This window comes from Dendrobium catenatum, unplaced genomic scaffold (genome assembly GCF_001605985.2).
Source record: "Dendrobium catenatum unplaced genomic scaffold, ASM160598v2 fragScaff_scaffold_370, whole genome shotgun sequence".
Classification (NCBI taxonomy): Eukaryota; Viridiplantae; Streptophyta; class Magnoliopsida; order Asparagales; family Orchidaceae; genus Dendrobium; species Dendrobium catenatum.
The window spans coordinates 2,883,311-2,899,891 of NW_021318832.1; positions in this window are offsets into that span (position 1 = coordinate 2,883,311).

A 16,581-nucleotide genomic window follows, 5' to 3' on the forward strand; every position below is an offset into this window, starting at 1 on the left:
AAATCTAGTATTTGGCCCTCATTGTCTTAGTCGATCAGGATACTCCCTAGATTTTAGTTGAATTATGCTTGTGTTATGTCTTGTGCTTGTCTATTTCCTTCTTCTTATCTAGCCATGAGAAAATGGTAGTTGAATATCGTATGAGGGTCAGTTCTTGATATAGAAGCCAAGAGACATCAAGGCACTACATCTAACCTTTTTAAAATGGAATCATGACTCATTAATAAGAGCCTTATTATAGCATATTTATAGAGATGAACAAATCATGAAGAGTTGACACACTATAAAAAGAGTCGCGCTTCTTGATCACACTATAAAATTACTACATTCTTATTACATTTGTTTGGCAAAATATGTTGATGTAAAGGATCAAGTTTGACACACAAGATGGTGAGATCTCCTTATATACAAGAAGATGCCAAAGATGTATTGATTGGATGGATGCGTGTGAATAATATTTCTCAATAGATGCTCATAAGGAGAACTAATTGATGTATATGATGACATTAATCATGGGTTTTAACACTATGTTGTTAGTTGTTAAGAGGGTGACACATCGGAGCAAGTTAAGTGATTTTATCAATAAAGAAACAATAATCTACTAAAAAATCTAACTTAATAGGTGATGATTACACTTAGTATTATATTAAGAACTAATAGGTATATATACACGATCTACGAGAAAAAACACGACTGTAATCTAAATCGTTAGAAAGCTGAATCGCAACGTGTTTAGAGTCCAAAAGCCCTACAGAATAGAAACCAGAAAGTTTAAGATTACCAAAAAACGAATGAATCGCGTCGAGATTAGGCCTACGCAAACCAAACTTGCCAACCAAAGTAAAACGAAAAGGTGAAGCAAGTTTTAAGACATCATCATCAGAAATCATCACTGCCGGCACACCATTAAAGGTAGATTGAGTCAGAGAAGGTAAGGTATCACCTGAAGATCCCGCTAGAACATCTTTAAAAGACCTAGATTTAGTAGGAGAAGAAGACTCCGAGTCAGGATTAAAGAACCCTTTTTTAGCATCTTGAGCTTTAGAGGAGAAATTCCCCCAAGGAGAAACCGAAGACGATCCAGCCATCGCTGAAGGCCCGAAGGCCACAAACACCCACAGGAACCAGTTGCACAATAACTCACGAGATCGCACACACAAGATCACCCAGAAGCAGCCGAAAGATCGGAGACACAGGAAACCCTAAAATCGCACAGGCGGCACAAGAGAGGAGGAGAGAGAGGATCGTGATTTCTTTCGATCTTTACTTTCCTTCTTGTCATGAAAGTGAGTTATGACTATATATGTAGTAAGTTTGGAAATTGATGGAGAATGCAAATAAAGAGCTAATTAAGAATTCAAAGTTTCACTATTTTATATGAAGATTATATATTTTTTAAGCTTTATTACTATGATAAAAATACAAAAAGAAGAAATTTAGGCTTTGTTTAGAACGACTTTCTTATTGTTTCTTAAAACGGTTTTTTAGTATAAATATTAAATTTTTTTTACTAAAAAATTGTTTTAAAAAGCAGTAAGAAATCCGTTCCAAATGAAGCATTAGTCTCAAAGGCAAATAAATAAGAGATTAGAAGACAAGAAGATATAAAATATATAAAAATAAAAGCCACGACCTCGAACATAAAATGAAACTAATCAAAATTAATTTTCCAGTAAGAAATCCGTTCCAAATGAAACATTAGTCTCAAAGGCAAATAAATAAGAGATTAGAAGACAAGAAGATATAAAATATATAAAAATAAAAGCCACAACATCGAACATAAAATGAAACTAATCAAAATTAATTTTCCATTTAAATTAATAAAAAAAACTCTAGTCACATGTGAGATGCTCTCTTAGCATTTCATTTTGACTTTGTCTTGATAATTCGATATAAGTTTTTTTTTAAAGAGAAAACTCATATAGGGCCTACGCGTTGATTAAAAAAAAAAGGATTGCAAGTCCTTAGAGGGTCCAATAGCTCACAAATGCTCAAAAAGTTACAATAAAAAAATCAAAAGAAGACCTAAGAGCCAAAGAACCCTATATAGTACAAAATAAACAATAAAAAATATGAGCAAAAATGGAGGATGGCAAGAAGCCAAACCCAAAAGCAGCCCCAAGCTTAAATAGGAGTTCAACACATAAGACAAAATACAAAACCACCAGTAGAAACACAGAATTAATCCAGCAACACATTCAACCGAGGTACCAATCCAGAGAAAGAGAGCACAACATATGTATGCACAGACGAATTGATTAACAAAGCAGCAACTGATACCACAAAAGATCAAAACAACCTGCAAGAAACTGAGGAAAAGCAAAAGGCCTCAAAATGATTGATCAACAAGGCAGCATCTGATCCCACAAAGGATCCAAACAACTTGCAATAAACTGAGGAAAGGCACAAGGCCTCAAACAGAGGAAAAGAGACACCTCCAAATGGAAAAAATTATGCAACAAAACATAATACAGAGAAAGATCGATAATCGTAAGGAGGAATAGAGAATAAAGAATAGGCGGAACAGGGCCATAAAGACAAACTAATTAGAACCACCAAAAAACACCAACCAGTAGGAATTCATCATAAGGAAAAGCAATAAATAAATCGAAACCACCACAACAACATCACATAAGGAAAATACACCCACTTGAATAAGACACGACAATAGAAAAGGAGAACTAAAGAAGATATAACAAATAGCTCCACCAATGCTCATTTGTGTTTCAAAGAAGGAAAACCAAGCTCATCTAATCTAATCATCCCTTTCAACACGTTAAAAATAGCTAGATCAATATAGAGTTTAATATTCTGAACGTAAACACCCTTCATAGCCAACTAGTCAACACATGAATTGCCACATCCAGCTACATACACAGTTCATATCGACATCTAGAGGAGCTAAGTAATGAGACAAAATTAAAGAAAAATAATAATCAATACACTCAATTACAAGAGAGAATGATGGAGGTGGCGTTATTCATATGACGTAGATAAAAATTTATAACCCCTGAAGAATAGGTGACCTACCCACTGATGAGGCATACTACGAGATACTGATATTAGTAGTCTTGAATCCTAAATCTAAAGTAGATTTAGTTTTTTACACACAACATTACACATGTGTCCTAACTAATATATTCTAGACTTATATCCTACCTGAAAATGAATTACAACTAACCAACTAAGCATATGAAATCCATGTTGTTCGGTCTTTATGAAAGGTGGGTTGGTGACTCAATTATTGCAAATTAAGGCTGAAATCTAGAGAGATTTCTAAGTAGCCTTATACTTCTATAGAATAGTATGCTTCTAGAACTAAAGCAATTAAAATTTTAATTTAATTAGTTTTTAATATAATGCATACTAGTTGAAGTCTCCAAATCAGATGTGCTTGAAATTTAAAAAAAAAACTTATAGAATAATTTTTTAAAAAAAGACTAGATTTTCTCAAATCTAGCACCACATCCTCATAGGTCAAATTATCTGGACTTACCCACATGCTGGAAAATATCTTAACAATGAGAAAGAGAGATGCATTAATATGTATGTAACTCCATATGATTTTGGCTATTCCCTAGATCGTCAGGTTTTTATATTATTTAATTATTAAAATATTAAATTTTAATTATGAGTAAAAAAGTTGCAGTCTTTAAAGAGCCTAACGAAATTAGGCGCATGCACATGCAAGAAAAAAAATAGATAATTTCTCCTGTGCAAATAGAGCAAATACATCAATATAAATAAAATCACTAGAGTTAAAAAAAAGAAAGTTAATGATAAGTATAAAATAAGTACAATTCATGGTCTATAGAAAAGTAATGGTGGTCAGGACCCACCCATAATAACCTGGATTCTAATCCTACTGAATGATGTAAGTCTTAAAAATAAGGCATTTTGTTTTCATCTTCGTCTTCAAGCCCTTCTCTGGATCGTCTTTTTTGGTCTTCGTAAGGTTCTTCCTTCAGAAGGGAACCCAATTGAAAAAAAATTCCCTGTGAGGGGCTTTCTTTTACCTTTGTATCCGTGGTATTTAAAATATCTCATTTTAAAAGACATTCACAACTCAATTATATCAAATACAAATTACATCATATATATACTCTCTTGCATGATTATCCAATACAGTTAAATAGGAAATCTTGAATAGTTGTATATTAAAATAAAATACTCATACCAGTCACACTTGGTCATCATCTTATTTATTTTTTTGGGGCTAAGCATTTGAAGCACATGTAGCAAGCAATTATATACATGATTATTATTTATTTTTAGCCCCTTTTATTTTAGCACTGCATGAGCATGATCACATGCAGAAAATAATATCAGTATCACGATTGCTCCTAACTAATGGATAATCTATCACACACATCACATCATAAAGAAAGTACAATAATAAAAGAGCAACATAATAATACCAAAGTAAGTCAAAGCAATCAGCACACGTGCCACATACAAGAGCGTTACATCACAAAAAAATGAAAAGCACTAACCTAACCTAAAACTAGAAGTGGTGCCATAACAAATAATTAAATGTGTGTGTGATAGGCTTATGTGGCTTTGGATATGCCTTTTATCGGATAGTTAATTCAAGTTGTTCGTGATCTGATTTATTAAATGATAAAAATGAAAGTTTAATTAAAGTTTAAGTATTAATCTCTTATGGTCAATTTTAATTAATTTAGTTGGTTGGTCAGTTTTAATGCTTAAGGTAATGTTCTCTGAAGTTTAAATTGGATTAGCGAATTTTAGAAGGTCTAGGCCAGGTCATCCTACCTGCTAAGTTAAAGGGGTCCAAAAGCTAGGTTTAGGGGTTCTAGTATTTTATTAAATATTAGGAACTAGGATGGAACGTTGTTAATGCTAGAGAACTAGGGAGAAGAGGAAAAGGTAACTTTATGAAGCTGGAGAAGAGGAAGGAAGGAACGTCCGACGCCATCAAGGACTGAGAAGCTAGTGGCTTAGCGCCTAGCCTAGGGTTAGGACCACAAATCGAGCACCGGCAACGGGATGGCAGGGTCGCGTAAGGGTGGGGTCGTGGAACGGGGGTAAACAGGGAGGCTGTCAAGCGACTCAAGCCAGGTTGACTTGCGCGTACAGCTGGATAGGTGGACGACGCATGAGAATCGGTCAGAGTTCTCGGGTTGAACCTATGTCATTCTCAGGTTTCTGGGTCAACAAAAACTCGACCTGAGATTCGAAATGGGTCGAAAATCATAACCCAAATCGGACCTGTTTCGAATTTGGGTTGACCCTAACCCGAAAAATGCGGATCGGATTTTTCGGTCCTGTCAATTTTTTACATGCCTATTTAAACCTACCTTAAATTGTTGAGGCAAGAATAAGAAGAACACTATGAGTAGTCCCCTCACCACATAAAAGCATCTGTTAGATTTTTTAAAAATAGTAGCCTATTTGAATGAGTAACCGATTATATATATATTCTTTCTTTATGCTTTATTTCTTCTAGGATTAAGGCTCCCATTTTTTATCATCAGTGTTTGTTTTGATTCGCCCATAAGGGGTGTGAATAAAACATTCCATTATCTATGTATTTACAGCTTTACCATTAGTTTCTCTATATATTAATCTGTAATCCTATACATTATCACATTGAATAATATACTTTACTCTTTCTCTTAATTCTTGTTTCACCGTCTCTCGCCCTCTATCTCTCTCGGGCTTGGCTTCTCTCATGGTATCATGAGACAGAACTAAGCCATGGCCGATCAAGAATATGCGAATTCCCAGCTTCCCTCCTCTGCGGCCATCTCCGGCGACATCAACACCGAGCTCCACATTCCGACACCGCTGAAATTTCTCATCTCCAATATTAAGAATCTTGTTCCGCATGCGCTCATCGCCGACAATTACGCCATTTGGCGTATTCAACTTCTTCAAAAATTTACTGCCAATGGGTATGCCGGCCACCTCACCGGCACGAGTTCTTGCCCCACTGACACAACCACTATTGAGTCGCAACGATGGCTCCTCGTCGACAACAATCTTCTCTCCGCTCTCTTCTCAACGATCTCCCCTGTAATTCTTCCCTACGTCATCTCCTCCACCACAGCTCACGAGGTGTGGCTCATTCTTGAACGTCACTTGCAACCAACCTGCCGTTCGCGAGTCATCTTGCTCAAGAACGAGCTGCATCACGTCCAAATGCGCGACCTCACAATGCAGCAATATCTTACTCATATTAAATCTATCGTCGACAAAATTGCGGCTTCGGGATCCCTTGTCGACGCGGAAGATATAATTCTGCACATTCTCAACGGACTCCCCTCCACCTACAATTCTTTCAAGGCCGCTATCCGCACTTACTCCATTTCCCTGGATCTTGATAATATATATTCTCTTCTTTGTAGCGAAGAGATCAACGTCAATCAAGAAATGGCTCGCGACAACAACACGAACACAAGAGCTACCGCCCTCTACATGACTTCTACTAACCAAAACTGTGGACATTCGCAGCGCAAATTCAGCAAGAACAAATTTCCGGCAGTCGGCTCTGCTCCCTCCACTCCATCCGCTCAACTAACCAGCCCTCCCTCTTCCACCGGCTCGAGACCAACGTGCCAAATTTGTAATAAAATTGGGCACATTGCGTTGAACTGTTGGTATCAGAACAATCCAAAATTCGCTCCCACTAATCCAAGATCCATGCCGGCATTTCTTGCTCAGCAACATTTACATGTATCTCAAGATTGGATCATCGACTCAGGGGCATCGAACCAGTTAACGCCGGACATTAATGCCCTGTGATACCCGACTGCTTATCAAGGTCCGGAGAGCGTTTCCATCTCAAACGGATCTCAACTACTAGTCCTACACTCGGGTCAAGGCCTTCTCCCTCTACCGGACACGCCTCGTAAGCTTCTTTTACGAAAACTTCTTCACGTTCCGAATTTATCTCATAATCTTCTATCTGTTTCAAAGCTAACAACAGATAATCCCATTTCTATAAGTTTCGATGCTAACGGATGTGAAATTAAGGATCTTAAGGACCGAATTCCGCTTCTTCGTCGGCATCTTCGTCATGGCCTGTACACCCTCAACCACTCAACCGACTACACCTCCACGGCCCTCCACACACGTCTCAATTGGGAGCAACTCTGGCACAAACGCCTCGGCCATCCGCATCATAACCTGCTCAAACTCTTACCAAGAAACTTCCGCTGCTTACACATGTTTCTTCTTCATTCTTTTGCAAGTCTTGTAATGTTGCTAAATGTCATAAACTTCCATTTAATAAAACTGGTTCAAGTTCTAAATCTCCGTTCAATCTTGTGCACTCCGATGTATGGGGGCCCGCTCCCACATAATCCGCTGACGGGTTTCGGTATTATGTTGTATTTATTGACGACTTTAAAAGGTTTTCATGGATGTACCTAATGAAAACTAAAAATGAAACTTTCTCTAAATTCAAAATATTTGTTCAATTAGTCAAGACGCAGCATAACCCAACACCGAAAGCATTACGTTCCGATGGAGGTGGACAGTTCACAAGCGCTGAATTCACTTCTTTTATGAACCAACTTGGCATCCAACGGCAGCTTACATGCCCGCATACCCCCGAGCAAAATGGTCTCGCGGAAAGGAAACATCGACACTTGCTGGATCTAATCCGTACTCTCCTGCACGACTCCAACTCTCCAGCTAAACTCTGGGCCGAAGCCATCTCCACGGCGAACTACCTCATCAATCGTCTTCCTTCATCGTCGATTAATCAACAAACACCTTTCTATCGTCTTCACGGTCGCGATCCTACCTACGACCACCTCCGCACCTTCGGCTGCCAATGCTTCCCTTGGCTTCATCCTTATGCCACCAACAAGCTCGATCCACGGTCCACTGAATGTGTCTTCATTGTGTACTCACCTACCCAAAAAGCTTACAAATGTCTGGACCTCCACTCGAACAAAATTTATATTTCACGTCACGTTTGTTTAAACGAACTTCATTTTCCCTACAAAAACCAACACATCCTCACACAATTACCTCAGCCGCCCCCCACCAATCCCATCCCACCTTTGCTACTTGTACCGAATTCATCCTGGCACAACACATACAAACAGAGGTCTAATTCTGGCACAACTCAAGAAATCAATACTCAATCCACTCCCACGGCTGTGAGAGCTCGTTCCTTTGTTTTGTTTCTCTGTAGATGTGATTTTCCTCCCAGCTGGCACAACTCAAGAAATCAATACTCAATCCACTCCCACGGCTGCTTCAGATATCAACAACACCGATGCAAGGATCAACCACCCTCAGCCATCCACGGTACACTCCGCTCGTCCTCGACTTCCGCCAGCTCCAGCCTCTCACCTGATGCAGACAAGACTAAAATCTGGGATTACTAAGCCAAAACAAATTCTATCCCTCATGAGCACTGCTTCTACTCATACGACTCCGCAGACATACAATCAGGCGGCGAAACATCCTCCTTGGAGGCAGGCCATATTAGACGAATATCATGCTCTTCAGAGTCAAGGAATGTGGAACCTCGTACCCGCTCCAGCTCAAACTCCAATCCTAGGATGCAAATGGACATTCAGAACCAAATTGTTACCAAATGGTCAAGTGGACCGCTACAAAGCACATCTTGTGGCGCAAGGCTATGACCAACAGTTCGGCATCCATTACAACGAGACCTTCAGTCCGGTCGCCAAGATGCCAACCATACAAATTCTTCTTACTATCGCCCTCAATCGAAACTGGCAAATTCTACAACTAGACGTCTCCAACGCATTCCTTCACGACGACATCTCCAAAGACCATACATGTGCCAACCTCTAGGATTTGTTGACATCAAACATCCCTCATTGGTATGCAAACTCAATAAATCCCTCTACGGCCTAAAGTAGACGCCTCGACAATGGTTTGAAAAATTCATTGGATTTCTTCAGACTCAAGGCTTCAGGTTCAGTCGTTCCAACCCCTCCCTCCTCTACAATCATAACAAAATACAAATCTTTCTTTTAATGTATGTGGACGACATTCTTCTGACAGGTAATGATCAAGACGCAATACGGACCCTTATCTCCAAGCTACCATCACATTTTGATCTCAAAGAGCTCGGCCAAATTTCTCTATTTCTCGGGATCCAAGTCATTCGCCAACCCACTGGATTCTTCCTTACACAGCAACACTATGCGGAAAAACTACTCAAGGAATCTGGCCGGGCTGATTGACAGCAAACCTACCACCACTCCCACCGCTCCTAAATCCAAAAACACAGACCTTCAGAACCAGCCCTTCGACGATACATTACTTTACCGTCGTCTAGCAGGTTCCTTACAATATCTATCAATCACTCGTCCGGACATCGCCTTCGCCACCAACCAAGTCTGTCAACACAGGCATCAACCCACAGTTCAGGACTTTCAATCACTCAAATGACTGTTGCGGTATATTAAAGGCATGGTAGCATTCGGGATTCTCATCAACACCGGACCTCTGACCCTCAGGACATACACGGACGCAGACTGGGCTTCGGACGCCTCCGATCGGAAGTCCATCTCCGGATTCTGCACCTTCTTGGGGCCGAACCTTATCTCTTGGTATGTCAAAAAGTAGGTAACAGTGGCTAAATCATCAACCGAGGTAGAATATAGATCTCTCTCCGCAGCAATGTCCGACGTCATTTGGCTTCACCACCTAATTGTCGAGCTAGATCATCCGCAGTACTCCCCAACTACAATTCATTGTGATAACACAGCCGCTATCGCCCTCGCCAATAACCCAGTCTTTCACGCTTGGACCAAACACATTGAGATAGATTATCACTTCATCCGCCAGCACATCGACTCCGGAGCGATCTTAGTCACCCACATTGCCTCCTACGATCAACCGGCATACATACTCACCAAACATCTCTCACCTGCTCGATTACACGACCTGCGACGCAAATTAACCATTCAAAAGATGAATGCTTAATTTGAGGGAGGTTGTGAATAAAGCATTCCATTATCTATGTATTTACAGCTTTACCATTAGTTTCTCTATATATTAATCTGTAATCTTGTATGTTATCACATTGAATAATATTCTTTACTTTTTCTCTTGATTCTTATTTCACCGTCTCTCGCCCTCTATCTCTCTCGGGCTTGGCTTCTCTCAAGAGGTAGGTAGACAGCTTCTCTTTTAAAAGTTCAACCTTTTGGTATTTTAATTTTCATCTTATTATCCTTATAATTGTGTCATTGCAAGTCCTTGAATTTGTCAAGTTCTTTTTTTTTCATATATGAAGTTGATTAGCTCACACTAAACTAAGCTTAAACTGGAATTTGATTAATCGATCAATCTCAAATCCTTAACCACTCAACTTTATTTCCACTTAATTCATTTGCACCCCCAATGCCAACCAAAGCCATTTCTTGCCTATTTTAGTTATATTATTGCATAGGCCAACCAAGTCTGTACGTAACTACTCGATCTAGCTTGGGCAGGTGGAACCAACACCAATTATTAATCATGTGATTACTTAATAAAATACTCAACCTGCTGTGGCCCTTTCCTCAATGGATTTGGTTGATTCATTGATTTTTACGTCATGCAAATTCCAATAACTTAGATATGGAGACAAAATATCACTACAGAATCTCATGACGTTACTTCTGATAGTTTGTTTTATCTATAATCGACAGCCATCTGTAATTTCTTATGGCTTCGATCTTTCTTTACGTTTCTACTTCATCCCTGTGGTTTTCATGACGTTCGTACTAATCTATTATGTTAGTCGTTTTAAAAGACAGATATCACTGTAATCCTTTTCCACAGGTTGATAAGCAAATGATCAGACCTACGTCAGTTTGTACCCGTATGCTGATCTTTAAATAATTTAAAATGTATTTGGCAAGGGCGAAAATGTGTAGTGGTGAATTTATTATTCTATGCGGAGTCCGTCGACATCCAGAGACAAATAAAAATGCGTCATGTCATCCTAAAATACACCGCGCTCGGTACCGAGCATAACTTGACGGTTCTCCTGTCCGGCGTCCTCCCTCAAAAAATTAAAACTCTTAATATATTAAGGTTTATTTGTAATATGCCACTTGAATTTTAATTTTTGCCCTCAACCAACACTTTTTTCCACATAATTTACCACTCCAAACATCATATTAATTAATGTTTCATTTAGAGTATCTTTCTTATTATTTTTCAATGGAGCTTTTTAGTTTTTTTTTTTTTTGAATTATATATTTTTAATAAAAAAATGAAATTTTTTTCAACTCTGAAGTCTCCTTTCTCTCTGCACTTACTTCCTTTGAAAACTATGAAGGAAAATTGCACAAGGATATTCTATATTATTAAGGAAATGCATGCATGTTGTCACGCATGGGAGATCTTCGTTTGGACTTGTAAAGATTTCTCTCATCTTCAAACATATTCACCAAATCTTTTCTACGTCAGAGATGTTGGATGCCACAAGAGAAAATAAATCGTCCTAAAGATCTGCAAAGATTCAAAGAAAGAGACTTATGCTATATTGTTCTCACGTTCTTCATTCTAGAATTCTTGTAAGCTTCGCATTCAAAACGTGCCTTAACGTGAAATTTTACAGCTAAAAGTTGGTAGAAAAGTTGTAAATTAGATGGATGTCTTTTTCAGTATTTGTACTTATTTGCATGCAAGGGGAATTTTCGTGGTAATTCATGAGCTTCAGTGAATTAATTTCCAGGCTGGTTTTGTCATAGCTTGGCTTTGTTTCTTCAGTAAGAAATTGATATGGTTTATGATATATATTCAAATGTTTCTATCATGGAAAATATTTTCATTTTTTTCTAATTTTTTTCATATGTGACATATATAATATATAATAGTTATATTTGATTCAAAATACAAAGTTATAATTTCAGCAGCTTATAAAAAATTACAATAAAATGCCTTCTATTTAACAAAATTATCTAAAAATGAAGAGTTTTACACTGATAAAATAGTGAAGATCAATGTTGCCATGCATTCCTCTTAAATATGGAACATGCAAACTCCACTAGAACTTCAAGCTTTTACTCAAATTCCTCTTGAAACCAGCTAAAAATACGGATCTTTACGACCTTGCTCATTAGAGAGTGTTTCATCAAGCTAGCTACTTCTAGAACATAATATAGCTCTATATTAATGATCGCTTATCAATGCCAATAAGTCCTCTAGCATTGTGTCTCAAGATTTCAAGAAGATCATAGCTCTATCAATGTTAAATTGGATCTAAATATATTATCTTATGGACTTTTTAATTAGTATATTTCAAAGCATCTTGATCGAATTATCGTTAGAAATAATGATGGTGATATAGTTTTTGCCTTCTCTAGCTGCTCATGTTTCTAGTGACAATATTCTTTTTTGTTGAAGCTACTGCTTTATTACTTGGGCTTAAGTTTTGTCACTATCCATAATATTTGGATTGAATCGGATTCTTTAATTTTGGTTAATCTAGTTAAGAACAATTTTTGCAATAACTCTATTTTGTTCTACATATTTAGAAATTTTGCTAATTATTTAAAGAAAGTGGAGTTTACTATTTCTCATATCCCTACGTTGACTATACCAAATTAAATATTTTCTTTCCGTTTGAGTAGCTCCCTATATGTCAATCCAACTTGAGAGGATAATATAAGATCCTTAATTGAGAATCTTCTTAGGCCCTGGTTTAAGATGTAATTAACCATAGGGGCTTGCGCCCGTGGGAAAACAAATTCCACCATTAAATAAATCTCACTCGAGCTGATGCATCGGGTGTGAAAAATCTCGTTGTTCCGATCAAGTCGTGCATATTATTACCCGTTGAGGTGTGTAGGCGAGAGTTGCTATCCTAAATGGTTAATCGTATGTACGATCTAATCTTCCCTTCCATTGGCCCGCTTACGAAGAACGCGAAGGCCTGCGATCATCTCGTCCTTTGTGATGGTGCGGTTATACCCTCCCGCATTGTGTCCCCGCTAAGCGATACCCTTTCGAAGGTCCACAAATTCATTTACTATGTGCATCTTAACTTTGTGATTTTGGAGTGAACATGTACCCTTCTCTTCTCCTACTGGATCATAATAAATAGATCAACATTCTTTGATAATTCCTCTTATGCCGGTTATTTTCTCTTATTATTTCTTTCAAATTATTTTATATATGAATACGGATGTCATGTGACACTTTCTTATAAGAAGTATTGTTACCTTTAATCTTTGCCAAGTGTTTCTTCATCCTATTAAAACCTACACCCTTATAAGTAGTTCCACAATGAAAACATTTATATTGTCTCCTACCATAAGTAGCTTTACATCCAGTAAAATGATTCCAAACGATATCTAACTTCTCCGACACACTTAAATTAGGGATGCGGGCTGACAATTATTTTGTTAATCCATTCTAAATATTGAGATAAAATAGTAAACATAATATAAAGAAGCATAAATATAAACTTGACACGTACATCTAAAATATATATAGTAAACACAATATAAAGCTTGACCTCTAAAGTAAACAACTAAACACAAACTAGAAATATCATTTATGATTCTATAAACCACTACTAGAGAGTATGCAATATTCTTATCACCTTTCATGCAAGACATAACTTCGAATTTATAAAGTTTTTTGTAATTGTTGCCTTCTCTACTCATTTTCAATAGTTGAAAGATAACAAAAGGGTTTGGATCTCTTCACCAAATAAAGTTGCACAAATATGATTCTAAAAAGAGAAAACCTTTGGCAATTAAAGTTTTATGGATAAAAATACAGTTTTATTTTCAAACATCACACTAGCATTGGTATTGAAGCAATAGATTAATAAACCAAACTGATTCCCCAACATTTCAAGGGGAGATAGTGAATTTAAGAAGCGAATTAATTACATATGGATAAGAGTGTAAATTTTTCTGATTAATTATTTTGAAAATTGAATTAAAATAAGTGGTTGCACTACCAAAAAATAAGCCCTTTCGCAGCGGTTTTTTGCACCGGTTTTCATAACCGCTGCCAAAAGCCCGTTTTGCATCAAAAATTTGAATCCAATTTGCACCGGTTTTAACCGGTGCAATTTGCACCGGTTAAAACCGCCGGCAAAGCCCACACTACCAAAAGATAGGTTCTATTGAAGCAAATCGCTTCTAAAACGTTTATATTGTTGCGGTTTTAACCGGTGCAAATAACAACTATTTGCACCGGTTTTAACCGGTGCAGTTTACCTCGGTTTAAACCGAAGCTAAAGCCCCGCTCAGCGATAAATCCCTAATTCCCAATCGCTACTTACTCTATTCTGCGAACCCTAATTTCGCCGCCCGTTCTTGTGGAGCGAATCGTCACCGAGCGAGTCGTGGTGGAGCGAATCTACGCACAGGACCCACGAATGGCCGACCATCCTTTTCTCACTGTGAGTGTCTTCCCCTTCTTTTTCTTCTTCTTCTCATTCTTCTTTGATCTTCTTCTCATTCTCCCTCTTCTTGTGGAGCGAATCGTTGCCGAGCGAATCGTAGCCGAGCGAATCGTCGATATGATTTCTGATGATCAGAATAGCCTGGATTATAACTTAGTGGTCTTTATGGTCCAAAACATTGTAGGAATTGATGATGATGGCTGAAATTCTAAGTGTTATATGAGAAAAAAAGTTTGTTGACTAGAGAAATTAGGAACCTATCTCTAAGAAATTGTAATGATGTATTAAATAAGTAGCATACATGAAATGTAAAGAAGGGGTAATGTCTGACATTGTTCAATAATTATACATTTGATTCCAAGATCTACACAAACAGAAATATCTATCTTCTTGATTGCTCCAATTTTGCAGTCAAAGTTTGCATTTCCTGGACATATACGTCACTGGATTCTTCAATCCCTTGGAGTTAAGTGGCGTAACCATAAGACTAATTTAAAAGCTGAGCATTGGGATTGCCGTCCTATCGAGGAAATTATGGAGTCTGTTCCAGCTGGTGTTGATGCAACACAGTGGTGTCATCTAGTCAATCAGTGGTCACAACCAAAAGATAAGGTTAGTACCATCATTATATTTAATTAAAATTTTTCTAACAAATCAGCTTAGAGTTAGAATCATATGTAACAGGAGAGGGCCGCCATAAATGCTGCAAATGCAAAGAAACAGACTTGTCCTCACACTATGGGGCGTGTGAGTTCTGTTAGAAGGCAACAAGAGATGGTATGTATTTCAATTTATATAAATTTTATGTTCAGATTTAGTAATTAATTGCCTAATGATGAAATTTGTTGATATAGGCTATCAAGGATAGATTATTATTATGGAGAGTTAACAGATTGCGTAAAGATGGCACCTGGTCATCTGAAGATGCTAATCAGAGATGGGTAATTTTAGTCTCGCTATAATTTTTTTATATGTAATTCATTATTATATTTTGTAATTGCAGCGGATATGTAGCGGTTTAGAACCGCTGCAAGAAAAATTGTAGGGGTTAAAACCGCAGGTATAGGTTCAAAATAGTGCTGCAATAGCGCCATTTTCTGGTAGTGTTGATAGCTAATAAAAAAGATGATAGAGTTGAGTGTGGTAAGGGAATGACTTTAATACTAATTCAAATTTAACATCTGAGGTTGGATTATTTATGACAACATCTGAAGTTGAATTTAAAATACCCCCACTTGGGATGGAGCATAGTTTCATACAGTGATACTCTTTAAGTCATATGTATTATCACTATAATTACAAGAAAATTTTTGAAAATTTTATTTAACAATCTAATCTAAAGATTATAAAATTTACAATGCTCACATCAAAATACTCTCCCATACATTTCCCTTCAACCACTAAAACCATTAAATTTGGACATATTCATTCACCATATCACTACATGAAAATCTTCTATTACCGGCGACTTTCCGGCACATTTAAATGTGCCGGTATAAGCGGTGGATATTTCGTCGGTAGTTTATTGCGGAATCTCCGATGTATTTTCCGCTGCAATCTTACTAGCACAACAAATCCGCCAGAAATACCGGCAGATATAACGCCGGAATTCGTTCAAAGAAAACGAAGTACTTCATTCATTTTTTTTGTCGGAATTATGCCGGAAAATATGACGGAAATTTTTTCAGCCAAAATATTTCGCTGAAAAAGATTTTCTAACGTGTGAATTATCATTATATGAATATCAATCGAAAATTCTCCGGAAGCACAAAATTTCCGACTTACTTTGTCCGTTGATAATAAGTCATTTTCATGTAGTGCATTTCATTTGCATATAAAATACCATATAAACTCCATTGAAATTAGAAAAAAAAAACATATTAAATATATAATTGAAAGAAGAAGCATCACCCTAAAGTCTATATGCATCTCATGATCAACCTAACGTGCATCCCACCATCTTAAGAGTTGTTTAAGTCTGCTTAATTTAGCCAACAATCTAGCCATACCATGAATACTATTATCAGGAAAAACAATAGCCTTCTAATTATTAGACACTGCATTAAGAAAATTGGCATGATTAATCCACATATTTTGAAATCTAAAGGCCAAAGGACCCGTCAACTTGCTATCAAAAATATTAAGAAGTAAAATAGCATGATCAGAAAGAGTTCTACTCAAATGCTGAACTTGAGTCATATTAAATT